Source organism: Adiantum capillus-veneris, chromosome 22 (assembly GCF_014529385.1).
Source record: "Adiantum capillus-veneris isolate H3 chromosome 22, ASM1452938v2, whole genome shotgun sequence".
In the NCBI taxonomy this organism is placed as follows: Eukaryota; Viridiplantae; Streptophyta; class Polypodiopsida; order Polypodiales; family Pteridaceae; genus Adiantum; species Adiantum capillus-veneris.
Window position 1 is genome coordinate 142,181,752 of NC_140952.1, and position 17,212 is coordinate 142,198,963.

General features: G+C 46.5%; 1 pseudogene across 1 annotated transcript in view; it reads right to left on the bottom strand.

Annotated features, from left to right (window-relative positions):
- The window catches only part of LOC147430345 (DNA ligase 4-like), a 227,597-nt pseudogene that overhangs the window by 155,622 nt on the left and 54,763 nt on the right, over positions 1-17,212 (bottom strand). The window contains exons 5-9 of the transcript XR_015185782.1: positions 11,439-11,575; positions 8,531-8,605; positions 8,350-8,441; positions 8,185-8,256; positions 7,996-8,081 (exon numbers count right to left, since the gene is read on the bottom strand). The product of XR_015185782.1 is annotated as a DNA ligase 4-like (transcript). The remainder of the gene's footprint in view (positions 1-7,995; positions 8,082-8,184; positions 8,257-8,349; positions 8,442-8,530; positions 8,606-11,438; positions 11,576-17,212) is intronic.

The following is a 17,212-nucleotide window of genomic DNA, read 5'->3' on the forward strand; positions in this document are numbered from 1 at the left end:
AGCATTTCAGCAGATCTAAGACAGTAGAATTGGCCTCTTCTGACTGTCCATCAGTTTGTGGATGAAACGAAGACGAGAACTTGAGCGTAGTACCCATGTTCTCAAACAATCCTCTCCAGAACAAACTAGTCATGCGAGGATCACGATCACTAATAATCGATTGTGGCATACCATGGTACTTAAACACATTGTACATGAACAAGCGTGCCATCTGATCAGATTTTATCTTCTTCCTGACAGGGATAAAATGGGCCTGCTTGCTGAACCTGCAGATAATGGTCCATATACCATCATTCCCTGTTGGCGTCCTTGGAAGATCAAAGATAAAGTCCATAGCAATGCTTTCCCATGGCTTATCCGGAATCGGCAATGGTTGTAACAACCCTGGTGCCTTTTGCCTGTCAAACTTGACCTTTTGGCAAACTATGCATGCTCGCACTAAGGCATCCACATCTCTCCTCAAGGTAGGCCAATAGAAGAACGTCTCTACCGCTTTAACTGTTGCATCAATGCCACGATGCCCTGCATACGGTGGGACATGACTCTCTTCCATGACCTTATGTCGCAGTGGCCTAGTGACACAAAGTCTGCCATGCATCATCATAAAACCGTCTCTGAGGAGGTAGTGCTCGTGATGTTGCCCCTCTTGTAACTGTTCAAAGATCCTTGCAAAATCTTCATCAGCAGTATACTGTTCCTTCATGTCATCTAACTCATGATGATAAGGAATTGACACAGCTGAAATTTGTGGCTTTCTTGATAACGCATCAGCCACAACATTCTTCTTGCCTTCCACATGCATAATCTGGAAGTGGAACATGGAAAGAATGTTTGCCCATCGCATGTGCTTTTTGGATAACTTTGACTGTGTCAAGAAGTATCGCAAGGTCTGATGATCTGTTTGGACAACAAAATCAGCACCTAAGAGGTAGTGCTTCCAACTAGAAAGCGCATGAATAACGGCCAAGAGTTCTTTCTCATAGACTTGCATAGTCCTCTCTGGCCCTTGCAAAATTCGGCTTTCATATGCTACTACCCGTCCATCTTGCATTAGCACTGCTCCGATGCTACTGCCACACGCGTCACACTGGACCACAAATGACTTCCTGAGATCTGGCAAAACAATGACTGGATCTGAAGTCAACTTTTCCTTTAAGAGACTAAAAGCTGAAATCTCTTTTTGGGTCCATCTGAAAGTGACCTCTTTCTTTTGCAATGCGTGAAGAGGCGATGCTATCTCTGCAAAATTTCTGATAAACCTTCTATAGTAGGAACACAATCCCAAGAAGCTTCTGACATCGTGCACAGTCTTCAAGTCTGGCCATGTCTTGATAGCTTCGACCTTTGCGGGATCCATTCTTACACCATCCTTTGAGACTATGTGGCCCAGAAAGTGGATCTCTTCGAGGAAGAATTCACTTTTCTTAGGATTGACAAGTAACCTGTGACTGCGCAGCTCTTCGAACACAATGGTCAAGTGATGCCTATGCTCCTCTTCATTCTTCGAATACACAATCATGTCATCGAAGAATGTTCCAACAAACTGTTGATGCGAGCGGAAAATCCGGTCCATCATTCTGTTGAACGTGGCAGGAGCATTTGTTAGCCCAAACGGCATCACTAGAAACTCATAAAGACCAAATGTCGTTCTAAACGCAGTCTTGTGCACATCCTCTGGGCTTATACGAATCTGATGGTACCCACTCTTCAGGTCTATCCTGCTGAAAATTGCAGCACCCTCTAAACGATCGAGAATATCATCAATGCGAGGAATAGGAAACCTATTCTTGATGGTATTCTTATTCAACGCACGGTAATCAATACACATGCGCCATGAGCCATCCTTCTTCTGCACTAGGAGCACTGGGGAGCAAAAGGGTGAAGAACTAGGCTGAATCAGCCCCTTCTCTAATAACTCCTCAACCTGGCCCATAATCTCTTTCTGCTGCGCCGCACTAACCCTGTAGGGAGGTCTATTTGGTGGGCTACACCCTGGCACCAAATCTATCCGATGGTCCTCAGGTCTCTCTGGCGGCAATTGCGACGGTAATGAATCAGAAAAACAGTCACTAAACTTTTGCAAAAATGCTGACCTTTCTTTATCTAACACAGATAAATTTGACTGATCACTATCTGAGACATCACGTGCAAAAATCAAGTACACAGAAAGATGATTCTTTATTACAGAAGTGATAGCAGAAGCAGATACAATAGGGACTGACTCTCCTTTAAGCTTTACATCCAAGATGTGAGTTTTGCCCCTATGCTGTACAGTGATCTTTTTGTTGTAGGCATCCAAGACTCCATGCACTCGGAACATCCACGGGATCCCCAACAAGGCGTCACAACCTTCCAGCGGCATGATGTAAAACTCTTCAGTGTCCACATACGACTGAATATGCAGACGCAGTTTTCCAATGATGGGAGTAACACACTCTGAGTGGCCAGGACATGCCAACCCTGCCTCTGCTGTGTACCCCATCTCTTCAGCTTTGATGCCGAGCTTCATAGCTAACTCTGGTGAGATAAAGTTGGCTTTGGCACCTGGATCAAAGAAGATGAGTGCCGTCTGATCTTTAACTTTACCCCATGCCCTGCATAACTCACTGGCATCTGTGCTGGGCCTGTCACCCACCATGTTTGGCACTAAACCTGCCGTGGGTTTAGGCTTCTTGCCTTTCTGGTCTTCTTTATCCTCTGAGTCAGCTGGCCTTTTCCTTTGTGGACAATGGATAGAAATATGACCAGGTTGCTCGCATATAAAGCATTTGTTTTCAGCCATTAGGACCTTCTTTTCCTCGAGCGACTTGCGCACAAAAGGCTTCCTTTTCTGTTTCTTTGCCTGCGCTCCAGAAGTCCCAGCTGAATCCTTGTCTTTGGTGGCCTGTTCTGACCCCTGTGACGCATCAGGAGCCGTCTTCACAAAGGGCTTCTTCGCTGAATTTTTCTTTTGCTGCCCTCCTTTATCACTGCTCGGAAATCCACTGTCCTCTCCTTTCAACAGGGCAAGACCAGTGTTCGCAACTTCCATAAGCTGAGTAAGGGTAGCCACTCTATTCTTTGTACAATAATCGCGAAGCCCTTTAGGCAACCCACAACAATACTTCTCTATCTGCTCTGTCAATGGCACAAATCTGTAGGAGGTCACTGAGAGTAATGCTTTACAAAACCTCCTATTGTACTCCAGCAAGCTCTTGCACGAAGCTGCTGTAAGCTGGTGCCAATCTGTCAGGACATCGGCTTCAAATTCATTTGATAGCCAAGCAGATGCAAACATTTGCTTGAAGTAAACCCAAGTGGCGGGTGCCTGTCCTTGCATTAACAATGTCGTCCACCATGTAAGCGCATTGTCCTTTAAGAAAGTGGCAGCTTTCCTGACCTTCGAGGCCTCTGTAAAATTCCCTCCCGCATAAGCTGTATCAAACTGCTGGAGGAAAGTGAGTGCCTTGGTCTTGTCCTCGAAACCACTGAAGGTACTGAACTTTACCGCTGCACCACCTTCTTTGTAAGCCTTCGGCTTCTCTAGTGCCCCCAAGTTGTCATACGGAATGGTCTGCAACATGGGCACTGTACTAGGCATGATCGGCACGCCTTGGCCATTCACATTTTGCGTAAGAGGTGCGATATCTAGCTGCTGTCCAGAAAAACCAGCCATGCCAAAATGACCCTGTGGCACCCCAAACTGGCCCTGGTTGCCGTGGAAACCTTGCTGCATGCCGATAGTACCATACATGGGGTTTAGCATGATGCCTTGCATACCCCCGAACACTGTTCCTGGCATGTACGGCTGACTTCCAGACGCATAACCAGCCATACTTTGGAACACTGATCCACTCCCGAAATACCCAGGATGTACCGTGGGTGGTGGAAAAACTGAGTGCATAGCCTGGTATCCAGCTCCCTATCCATTCAAGACAGCATGCTGGCTCTGAAAGGTGGCGGGCTGAACTGGCATAACCTGTGGAATAGGCGTTCTAGCCACCTGTTCAAGCACGGGAGGAACCTGCTTTGGAGCCCCCGACTCCGCAACATGCGAGTGTTCCCTTTCCTCCTGCGCCTCATGAAGTACCTGGGCTTGAGCTTCAACAAGCTCTGTACGCGGCGTAGGTTGCCTATTTTGATGTTGCACTGGTGGCGCTTGCAAGAATTCCATAAACCTCGGATTCTGCACCAGCTGCGAAAAGACATTCACCGCGGCAACTAACTGAGTCTTAAACGCATCATCCTCAAGTTGCCCTGTCATAAAGCCCTGTACTACTGGAGGGACATTCACGTTGACAGGAGGTACAGACTGACGTGGCCGTGAGCTCTCGCCAATCTCAAAAACCATAGGAATCTCCTGCCTGACCTTTGGAGAGGAACCCTCTTCCATAATTCCCTTCCCCTTGTCGGCCATAGTGTAATCCCCGCGTTCTTGCACTGTGTGTCTTTACCCTGAACAATCCAGGATCACTCTTTGAGGAAAAAGTGATTGATATCCCGGCAATGGAACCATGTAACCGGCCCGTAGGGCGGTAGGCGTCGGCTTTCACACGAAATTCTTTACTTTAAACACACACACAGAGCACTTTGCAAAGAAAACCTGCGACGGGAGTTAACACTTAATCACACACACGGCTCGGAAGCTAGAATGCTCCGAGCAGACGCCGACAACCTGTAGGCCCCAAAATTGGCGCCCCTTTCGGTATTTCTTTATTCTTTAGGAGGGTAAATTACAAGGTAAGGTCCTGGGAATCTTTCACGTGTATCCACCTAGATACCATTTGATTTGGCCAAATTTCGGCAACATAACAGCCCCAAAACTTGCGCGAAACCAATTCCCCTGCTGGAACTCGCTTGCACTGTCGTATACCCTCTGATTCCTGTCCAAAAACAGTAAATTCAGCACGCTGTATTTACTGGTTTTTGCCTTGTTTTCAGCCCCAAACAGTCCCCTAACTGTCCTTTGCCAGTGGGGCACGATTCCCAATGATCCTGGCGTCCGTATGGCTGAAAAACAGTCAAATTACAGCGCATACACAGCGCTGATTTTGCACCTGTACGGTGAGGTTATGACCCTCACCAGTGCCTGCTTTGGAGCAGCAGTTAGCTACCCCTGTTCCTGCTCAAGGAGGCTCTTGCCTCAGCACAAAAGCATGAACCCACACAACTGTACATCAGTCAAATGAGTAGCCCTCTTGTGGGGCATCACATAACTGCACGTAGGGGAGAAAGAGAGCAGTATGTAGCGTGCGGGGCATCACTCCCGTCACCATACTGTGCATAGAGGGCAAGGTAAGCATTCCATAGCTTCTGTACCTGTTGCAATCCGCCTGTGGCTGAAAATGGCGCCCCCTTTGATGATATGCAGCTCGTTTTTGCCTCCCAGAGTGGCAGAATCGCTCACAAGCTGACACGTCGCCCAGTTTCCGAGTTTGGGCTTTCCCTGCTAAAAATATCTCAACTGATGCGTCAGTTGACTTCGCGGCAGAGTTGTAAAGTGTTCCCCTAGTCATACCGAAGGTAATGACGCGAACACATTTCGTGGCCCAAAATAGCAGTTCCCTAAATTTCAGGAGATGCTTCCGTTGGGCTCCCACTGGTCTTCTGACCACCTATCCTCATTGGGACCGCATCCAAAAGTGCAATGTGGCCCAACTGTCGGATACTTTTTGTTGGAAGTCCCACCTTGACTTTACGCCTTAATTGAGTTCACTTCCTAGTATCCACCAACTTGCTAAGTGCGACGGGGGGACCTATATGATCTTGCTCTGAGCCTAGACATCCTCTTACCATACGAATTCCAGTGCCGACCACTTCCCATCTGCGGGTGAATCTACCGTTCACATTGGCCATACAATGTCCGACCATTTGCAACTTCAAAAAGAGGGTCTCAAAATAAATAAAATAAACCCCATTGGAAAGAAACCAACAACCAAGGTTAGCAGTTGCCACATCTCTGTGACATGGTTAATAACTGCCACGTCCTCGTGACAGCCAGACTCAAGACATATGAGAAGAAAGAAGGAGCTTTACCCAAAGCAATGTTTGTTTCATAGGGGGGAGTCACTCCACTTTTTTGTCAACAGATCAGCTCTGGTGTACATAGTAGTCATTTGACATTGCGTTTTAGGATGTCAAGAGCAACCAAGTTGACAGTACTCTACTATAGGACTTGTATGGTGTGAAGGGTGAGGGAGACACCCACCAGTGAAACTGCAGCAAGGGTGCATAAATGTACGAGAGGACCGTCCAAGTATGGGGCTCCCCCTGCGAAAATTGGAGAAGTCCCCCACGTACGCCTCTAAGAGACTTAATGGGGAACCCTATATGCCGAGACCGAAAATGCTGGCCATTTGATCCAGATATGGCAGCCCCTGAAATAACAGGGAAATAACAAAATACATCAAATGAACCCACTACAGCCAAAAAGGAGCAGCCTGGAAAAAGCCTATTAAGGAGATTTGTTGAGCAAATCAAAAGAGATGCCGCTCTGTAAATTTCTAATTTTGCCTAATATGGCCGGCCGCCTTTTGTTGAACCAGAAGCAGTGGACAATTGTGAATTCGTTGGGGGCTACAAGAAGAGTGGCCCCCATCTGTGTGTTTTGAGATGCCGTTCCTGTCATTATGTTGCTGTTTCAGATGATCCAAAGTTGGCACATTAGTTTTGCTCCGTGAAATGCTTCATCAATTGAGTCACCCCCAAAAGATTAATGTTGTCAGCTCCTTTGATTCCACCTTGACTGTGTGAAGACTGCCAATCTCCAACTTCATGTGCTTATGGACAGAAGATGGCTTTCAAGGGCCAAACCTTTGATGACAAGAAAAGATGTGTCAATTTTTTTATTTAGCCCTGGTACTCCTACATATCTTGCATGGACAGACAAAAGTTCGTACAAAATTGTACAAGAATTTTTAAGCCTAGATGAAGTGAGATTTTGAATTAACTGGAGGATCTTGATTAGTGCAAAAAGAGATTGACTTTTCTACAATTTTCCAAGAAGAATTGAATTGGTTATAAATACTCAAACTCAACATGGTTGAGCTCAAAGAGAGAGTTGCACACATACACTTTTGAAACTGCAACGGCAAGGGCATGATAGAAATTACTGATGCAAACTTTATGAAATTAACTGCATGCTAATGCTAATGCTTGACTAAAAAGCGCATATATACACTAATCAACGTAATTGAACTCTACCAAGAAGGTAGGGTTCAAGGTATTGCCAAGAACATCTATGATATTAAAAGAGCAATTAGGCAAGCAAGTGTGTAGATGAAGCTAGAGAGAGTGTAATTAGAGAAATTAAGTGAAAGCATGGCTCGTGGCTCTCATTTAGCAAGAGAAGGGGGAGGTGGTGGTTGGCAATTTTTACGCCTTGAAGGAAAGAGATCTGGGAACTCAATGAGACACTGTTGGGGGGGTAGGGCACCAACAGACAGAGGGCTAGTACAAAGGAAGGTGATAGACGTCTGCCCTATCATAAAATCCAACCACCCCCAGGGGCTCTCACCAGGCTCTCATCAATTCAAACACCGATTACTAAAGTGCCAGCTATAATTGCTCGAGACTACTCTAGGCCTCCTTGGGTCTTCAATACTACAACAGTGACCCGTGCCACATTGGAGAACCACAAATCCAAGTACGCATACCCATTACCTCCACTTGTATCAGTTTTTCTGTCATGTTCACCCTCCAGCCGCTTCCCATTTAGCTTCTTTATCATCATCCTTTATATTGCTTCTCCATTACCAATCACCAATCTTCCCCCCTTTTTAACTATACAGTGTTAGCAATGGTCCTTAGGTTATCCATCTTTTTAGATACTTTACTCACAGACGGTCATATCAGTCTAATGACAGTTGTATCTTTAAGTCTTATAGGTCAGTTTGGTCATTAGCCAAAGTTACTAGTACATTTCATTTCATCTCTCTCGTGTCAGAGAGAAAAAGGATGTGCCTAATAAAATTCTAGTTTTCTGAAAATATTGTATTTGTATAATTCTACAAGTACCTGCATCATGATTAAGAGCTTTTGTACGGGCCTTGAAACCTGAGTCTTCCACGTCCCAAACCAGTAGTTCACCATCAAGTATACACCTGCATGAACCACCAACTTTGAAAACAATAGCTACAGCAGTTCATGACATGATAATTGGTTTGAGGGATGCTTGTATGTGAAAAGACAATGGGAGGCAACAACCTTTCACTTGACAAGCAACAGTACAATGCATCTTGAAGGGCAACTGTGTACTCCGGATGCTCTTTGCCATTTCTGCTTCATTGTATCCTCTTCAGTGACACTGCTTGCGTCTATCAATAGCATCTAAAAGATGAATGGAAGTGCAATAATTTCGAAGGAAAATACCTCGACCAGAACCATATCTTAGGCCCATCTCGGTGTATTTGCATGCGATCACCATCAAATTTGCACTCGGCAACTACTTCACTTCGTTTCATCTGCCTTACATATTACACATCAGCACATTACACTAGTTAGTTTATTGTTTCTATTTTAATGCTGAAAGCTACAGAACTAGCACCCTTACAGCTAGCCAAGCTGCCTCAATTGAGTTCATTCGTTTGGAATGCTGACATTTCAGGACCTTTCCAAGTGTTAGCTCCTGCAAGAGGGACAAAATTTGAGAGAAGAAACTTGCACTTGTGTTTATCCAAGACTATCAACGACATATAAGAAACCTTTCAATGGTAGTACAGGATTATCAAAAAAGGGCAAAGAATAATGATGAAGCTTATCAAACTAAGAAAGCTGAATTCCCTTTATAGAGAGATACCACTACCTACCAAAGTGCAGTAGCAAAGAATTTGATATGGTCCCTTATGGTTGTTTGCTTGGCATCCAAAGTCCGCATCTACACCTTTAAAGCAATCCGCTTCATTGGAGACACTCGATCATATAGAGAGGCAAGTCTAACTAATGGTGTACAACTATTGAAAATAACGAAAGATCGAATCTGAGCATTGACACATCCCCACAACTTCACTCTCGCTAGATCTTGAAGCCGGTACTAACGAAGCCTCCAAGCTCGTATGAGTCAAAGACCGCAATCATCGTCGCTTTCCAAGTGGCATAATTCTCGCCATCCCATTGCCAATTTGTAGGAAATATGGGTAGAGTAGGAATCTTGATTGGTTGATCTCCACCATCATAGTAGAATTGCAACCAATCTCCCCACTCCTCTTCGCTCTTTGCTCCGTCATCTCAAACACATTTCGTAATTCTTCACCGAAAACTGAATTCTTCTTGGAACATTTATCCATCTCCACGATGAAGAATACTTGGGCATGTGAATCAACAAGGAACAGTTGAAATAAACAAGGTTTTCCAAATCAAACAACAGCACCAATTAGCCCCAAGAGGGTGAAAAACAGCAGCAACCAGCGTACATTCATCTTTGTCGCAAAAAATCAGCACCGAAAACGTGCACACATTACCAATCCTACTCGAGAGCACATGGTGGCTCTGATACCATGTCAAAGGTGCCACAAAAAAGGTGATTCGCATGATGATCAAGTCTGCAACCGCAAGCAACGTTCCTCTTGATCAAGGACAGCCACCAAACCTCCGATCTACCATGATGAAACTCCTCCAAATCAGTCTCGAACAGTGGGCAGGACTCCATAGAAAACCTGCAAGGCCTAGGGCGGCCCTCTCAATGTGCAAACCTACAATGGCAACACAAAGCACAAAAGGGAGGGAGAGCGTTGAGGAGAGATACTGAGATCGCACAAGGAGGAGAGAGAAGACGCTGCAAATGAAAACTCTAGAGAGAAGGGAGATCCGATCTGGATCTGCAAGTGCAAAAAGACAAGAAAAGCTAGAGAGAGAGATCGCAGATGAACCCAAAAGCCGGTTATATTGCAAGTGATGAATGAATCCAAGGTGTGGGGTTTTCTTTTTTTTTTTTTTGGGGGGGGGGGGGGGGGGGGGGGGGGGGGTCCCTATATAGGGACCACCGGCCACTGATGAACTCCCCCTCTAAAAACCCCACAACCCCAAAATGGGGGAGCACTAGGGAAAAATATGCCACATCAGCCATAGCGTAAACATGGCTAGAAACTGCAATGAGTTGAGACTTTGACCCAACAATGACCTAGGAACACAAATCTTGCCTCAAGCCAACCTCTCAAGTGGGCACATACATGACTCGTACCATCAGAAAAGGTACGCATACCTCAAATACGGCAAGGCACAGCCACAAAACAGCCCTCACTCCCAAATCTGCTCCTGAGAGTACTGAAGCTGCCACTAGACAGAAGATGAAACTCTAACAAGTCCTTGGTCTGGAGCTGAGTGTGCTGCCAGCCAGTCACTATAAATGGTAGAGAGAGTACTAGAGTTCATCTCAGCATTGAGTTTACTGGGTTCTTTTCCATTCCACTTGCCGTTCTTGTTTTCGCCTTGGTTTCTGGTGATTTTCAGTTTGTCCACTGTTACAAACCCACGAGGACGATGAGTGGCCTTATGGCAGGCAACCTACAGCCAAGCTATAATGCTGGTAGTCTCTTCAATCGATTGTCAGCATATGGGGATTGTCGTGGGCCAGAGTCTAAGACCGTTGGACTAGGGGATCTAGTTGAGATGTTGACCAAGTGACTTTTGGATGAGCAGTTTGGTGGGAGGTGGACGAGTGATAGCTAGGCCACCATCATCGCCTAGCACCTACCTGGTGGATCATTGACCATAGCCTTCCAATCTACCTCATCTACTCAGCACTTGTGGGAGATATAAAATCATGGTATATATCAGTCTAAAGATATCAGTTGGGACCAACAATATCTGGGAGATATAAAATCATGGTATATATCAGTCTAAAGATATCAGTTGGGACCAACAATATCTTGTCTATCATTGAGTCTAGTGTTCTTGTGTCTAGAATCGCACCTTACTACCAACATAGTCTCCATTGCACAGTTAAGCCTCTACACCCCCTTCGTATCCTGGTACTCCTTGGTTTCAAGTGTACTGCCAGCGAGTCACTGTAGATGGTACATTGAGAATACAAATTTCAGTTGTGCAGTAAGTTTACTGTGTTCTTTTCCTTTCCAGTCTTTCAGCTGTTGTTGTCATTTTGTAGCTGGCTATAATCATTGTGGCTCTTGTGCCAACTGCATTGAAAGACATCCACACTAGAGAGACGACACAGTTTTCCTCCTACAACCACTGATTTTTTCAGGCGCTCAAGTGACTCACCGAAGCAACAAAATTGATGACGGGCAAACTTTCAACAAGTCTTATATATTAATTTGATTCATTTCCACCAGCCTTTGGTTATTTATTGAAAAGTGTACATTGTGGACCTAGACCCTAGTTAGAACGGAAACTCGTTAATGTTCTTATCAATGTTGGACAAAGCCAAAATGTGATGAAAATCCAAGCTCAAAATTTTCAAAATTCATAGCTTTCACAAACTAAGTGAAAGAAAAAGAGTTTACCTTGCGGAAAGGATGAGAATCACGATTATGGAGTTTGGAACAGACACGCTTCAAATCTACACATGTTGCCATCATTGCTCTAGCATCGTCATGCAGCACATCCAGGATTGTATTTTCTCCTAGACCAATCTTCAAGTCTGTTCCCAATGACATAGACATTATTAACTATTTTAGCCTATGTTCAAATCCAAGGGAAGTCACAAAGCGTATGAATGAAAAGGACGTTATTTAGAAACCAAAAGTCAAAACATGTTTATACTTAAAATTTATTTAACAAATGCAAAGACGTGCATGGCAAAGAGACAGAGAGATGACTAGGTAGAGGAGTGAGGAGGGAAGGGTGAAACATAGATGGAGAGAGGGATAATGGCTTTCTGCAAGCAGCGCTAATGTTCAATGTTTGGGGGGGGGGGGGGGGGATTCAGAGAGAGAGAGAAATGAAATGAAATGAAATGTTATATTAACATCTTCAGAAGGCCAGAATGACCTATGAGACCAGAAAGTTACAATGTGGTGGATCTGATACAAAGTCAGAGTAACAAAAATGACAAAATAAAATGATAGAATAAAATGCTATGGAATCTGAAACAGCTAGGTGTGATCTAAGCAGATAGGTGGGATAGCTAAATCACAAATCACAAAAGATCCAGCTAGGTGGGATAGCTAAATCACAGATCACAAAAGATCCAGCATCGGTCGCTGGCGGATCTCATTAATCTCCTCCATGGTCAATAGCCTGACCGGGCGTCGTGCATGCTAGGCCAAAGTGATCCGAATCCTCTGATGCAACCTCGGTCGATGCTGTGTAGTCCTCCGCAGTCGTGGGCGTCTGGATCTCCCTAGCTCGATCGCTCGGTCGATCAGTGTGCCTCCAGTGTGAGGCAGCGAGCTCTCCTGTGGTAGTAGCTCCTCCGGGTGTCCAGTGTCTGCTCTAAAGAAGTCTGTGATCCGTCTCTGAGACTTGCTGACCTCTCCTCTCATCAGGCTCTCTCTGTGTCTGCGCAGCTCGAGCAAAGACAGACCCAAGCATCTCTGATCCTCGTACCGCATGACTCTGGAGAGTGGTCCGAAGCCCTCTCTGAACAAGCAGTGGAAGCAGCCGCGTATCTCGTAGTAGACGGGGCAATGGCATGTGTAGTGCAACTCTGTCTCAGGCTCCAGGTTACATAGGAGAAATGTCCTGGCCTCTGCTAATACTCTGTTGTATCTCCCAGTCTCGATCCGCAGCTGGTGTGAAGATGTGCGTATCTGGCCAATAGCACATCGTATCCCATGAGACAAGCGGGTGTCCATGTATCTAGGTCTCGTCACAAAACCATCCTCCGTAAGCTGGAGAAGATGCTCTCTGTAGAAAGCCATCTTCGTGCCCAGCTCCTGTGCTGGCTGTATCCATGTCCTCCTGATGTCTAGCTGAGTCGGGTCCTGGCGGATGAGCTTGGTAATCTCACACTGTGTGAGAGTCAAAGAGGGTGCATCCAGTGAGTACTGGAAGGGTGGCAGTCTGTCTATGCTGAACCCATGCGCTTGAAACCATGATGTCATCTCCCCATACCAGCATGTTGTATCTCCCTGCATGGCTAACTGTCGAGAGGACTTAAGTGCAAGGCGGCCATATCTGTTTCTAGGAAGTTCCCAGATGCAGTGTATGAAGGAGACGAATCTGGTGAGCGCCTCAACCACTAGTGGAGGGGCAGCTAGCTCTACTCGTATAATGGCACGTGGTACTAAAGCCTTGGCTCTAATGAGCCGTGAGATCATAGAAACTAGTGGCTTCTCCATGTCCCCCCATCCATCAGTGCGACCTGTGTCCCCAAATCTCAACTCCATAGAGCAATGCAGAAGCCACCAAGGTATCAAAGAGCCAGAGCTTCGTCCGAGGCTCCTGAAACTGAACATGTGAACACATCCTCTCCAATCTACCCAATGCTGCATGGGGTCTAGTCAGTCTAGTCTCTGCTGCTCTTCTCAACGAAAATGTTGGTCCACTAAAAACCACTCCAAGGTAGGTGTAAGCATCTGTATACTCCACCGTCTCCTAGCCGTATGTGAATGCGGGCGCTGACCTCCTGATCCACTGTGGGGTCGTATTAAATACCATGACCTTGGTTTTACCAAGGTTGACAGACAAACCACTTTCATGGGCAAAGCTATGCAAAGCATCCAAGTGACGTTGCATCCCCTCTAGAGAGTCGGAGATCAACACAATATCATCAGCATATAACAATAGTGGGATCCATGTTCCTGCCAGTTGTGCACCTCTATCACCATCCCTCTCAATGTAGTCAGAAACCTCATCCACATACATACCAAACAGAGTAGGAGAGAGCGGCCAACCCTGCTTCACCCCAATAGTGGAGTAAACCGCTGTAGATAGGCCCTCTCAGGTGCGTACATGCCCCACTTACTGACCTGTACAGTGCCATGACCCCCCAAATGAGCTCTGTGGGTACTCCCATCTCCTCTAATCTGCGCATCAATCTAGCTCTGGGTACGGTGTCAATGCTTTGCGGAAGTCCACAAAGCTGCAATAGATCCGTCTCCCATGTGATCTGCCCTCCTCAATGATTGCTCTGAGTGTCAAGATATGGTCAAGAGTAGAAAAACCTCTCTTAAATCCTGCCTGCCCGGCTGCGCGTATCCCTTCCCTCTCTGCCCATCTACTCAGCTGCTGCTCAAGAATGGATGCGTACAACCGTGCCAATGTGTGTCCGATCATGATAGTGCGATAATTCCCAGGCTCCATAGGGTCTCCTGACTTGAAGATAGGTACAATAGTAGATAGGCTCCAAGTATCAGGCAAGCCCTCACACATGGCACGGTTAAACATAACTGCTAGGAGCTCTGCTAGTAGATCTCTGGCATGCATGAAGTGCTCAGCCACTAAACCATCATGACCATATGATCTCCCAGTCCTCATCCTGTCAATGGCCTTCCTCACCATCTCAACGGTGAAAAAAGCACATGTATGGGGGCATGGATCGGGAGGGTCGGAAAGGGGCGGCTGTCCAGGAACTGTGTACAGAGATGACGCGTACTGGCCCCAAGCGTCTGTGGAGGTAATGGCAGGGGGAGGCGAGTGCTCATGAAAGAGCCGCCATGCCTACGTGAGTCCTGACTCAAGAATAGCTGGTATAGATCCTGCTCTAGGTGAGCCAAGAATGCCCTCTTCTTTCGCCGCACTAGTCATCGGAAGTCAATCTGTGACCGTCTGTGAGTGATGTCCCCCAAAAGCACCTCCCTCTGAAGGCTAGCTTTGGTCTCTCGGCATTCCTCATCATACCAGCTGTTCTGGGGCATGCTCCCAGAACGACGTCTCTGCTCAGGCTGTGTGTGTGGGTATGCCTCTGCTGCTGCATCATGTAACGTCTGCGTCAGTATAGTAGTAAGCTTTCTCCAAAGGTCGCCCTGGCTCTTCTGTACACAAGCAGTTGTAGATCCCATCTATGTATACAGAGTCCGTCTCCTACGTGAAGGTGTAGCGAGTAGGAGCTGCCACCTGTGGCCTGTGTGCTACACTAAAGTCGAAAGATATGGTCAGCGACACAAGAGCATGGTCCACTGCCACACTAATAGGTCCGGGTCCAACTGTGAGGTCCTGGATACTAGAGATGAGACTCGGCTGTGCGATGACATAATCCATTGTGCTAGCTCCATGTCTGTGTGGAAAGCATGTAAAACCCCCTGCAGCGGGAAATCTCTATAGGCCATTCAAGATGACCAATCCATGTGCAGTCCCCATGTCTATCAAGTGTCGTCCATACTCAGTATGCTCCCCATCATGTGATAGTCTGGATAGGCCTGTCTCTGCAACATCTAGCTCTCTCAACATCTCTTCTGAAGTATCATAAAAAACTGTCTGATGATGGGCAGTCCTAGCATTGAAATCCCCTAGAATGATGATGTCACCATCTCTAGAGAACTCCCAGATGTCATCATCCAAAATAGAAAAGGGGGACTGTCCTCTGGGTGGTGCATACACTGACGTACTCGGGGGAAAGTAGCAAATAGCAATGAAAAGATATCTGCCTGTCTCTGCTCTCAATCTCATCCACATGTACCTAGCTTGCTCATCCCTGCGAGGTATGTGTATCAATGGCTACAACTCCTCCCTGAATAACACTGCCACTCTACCTGAGCCCCGCCGTCTGTGCTCTGATCGTGTCTCCTGTCTACATGCGGTCTCCCATCTGTACCCACTAACGTGAGGCATAGACTGCCCAGGGGCCTGATGTGTCTCAGAGTAAAAGATGATATCTCTCCCACTAAAACTTTCCTCAAAAGCACCCACATCTAAACGCATAGATCCATTACAATTCCAGGTAGCAACTTTGAGTGTGGTCCCATAGGTCTCACACCGTCATGTGGAGCGTGGCTCCAATATCACCACTCTTCCATCTCGGTAAAAAGCAATCTTACCTTTTTCCCTTGCCGCTCTAATCTTTGGCATTACCTCTTGCATATGCGCTATCTGTGAGAGGGTAAGGTCATCCCCGAGGAAGATGCCCGTTTTCTTAAGAGTTGGTCTCTTCTTCAAAAAGCCCTTCTTTCCATCGGCTCATGAATCCCCATCAAAGCCATGAGTTCTTTTACCTCTTCGTCCACATTATCTTTGCCTTTAAAACCGCAAATCCTCACATGTAGAGAGCGCACACGCCTTCTTTTCTCCTCTTCAAGTGTCAAGTTAATGATGGTGGGTGTGGACGTAGTTGTTTCCTTGCTTTTCCCTTTCTTGGCAACCTCAATCCACTTCTCGGCCTCATCTGCCTTCTGCTGGGTCTTTGTAATAATGTCCACCCAAGAGGTCGTCATTTCTTTGTGTTGCTCTTCCCCCTCTTTGATGGCTCGCACTTGCTCTTTGATCGTGTTTAGCTCTTCTATTATTGAAGGTTGCAATTCTCCCTCTTCAAGTGTATTTCGTGATCGTGCCTCTATGAGCTCCCTCTTGAGTGACGAAATCTCTTCGTCTTGGGCCGTCACCCGATCTCCGAGTGTAGCTATCTTGCTTTCTTGGGCCAACACGCGTTCGTCGAGCATTTTTATTGTGCCCAGTAAGTTGCAGTTGATCTTGTTAATTGTTTCGGTCATTTCTTCTTTGCATTTTTGAACTGCATCCTCTAAAGGGTCAAGCTTGTCACTTTGTTTCCGCATTCTTGGTCGCCGCAAAAAACGAGAGGGGAATTTGCGATGGATGTAGGAGACGGCCTTACATGCCCCGCACTATGCATACATGTTTTCCCCACTTTAAGCATACATGGCATACGTTTTTGCCTTTCCTGCAATTTCTACAAATTCCCACTTTCTACAACTGCCGATTCTGCAATTTCTGTAAGCTCTGTAAATTCTTGAGATTTTGAAAATTCTGTAAATTTCTGAATTGCGTGCCGTCACTGTTTTCCTCCAGGGTTTAGAAGGCTATCTGGAAAAAATCGCATGGGAACCTGCACCTACCCGGGGGGGGGTTGGAAATCGTTGGGCTGTGGGAACGGGCACGGAAAATGCAGAGGGCGCTTGCGAAAAAACGCGAAAACGAAAACGGGATGGGGGGGTGCGCTGCAGGTTATGAGGGGGGTGGGCTGCGAGCAGGGTAAGACGCGAGCGCGCAGGTCAGGGCAGCGAGCAGAGCGCACGCAGGGCAGGGCGAGAGGGGGGTGGGGGGGCGAGCAGAGAGAGAGAGAGAGAGAGAGAGAGAGAGCCGGCACCTCAAAAGTGTCACAACCAACTCTCTGAAGGGTTCCCCTTCATGTTACTAGACGGGTATTTGCATTTCAACTGTA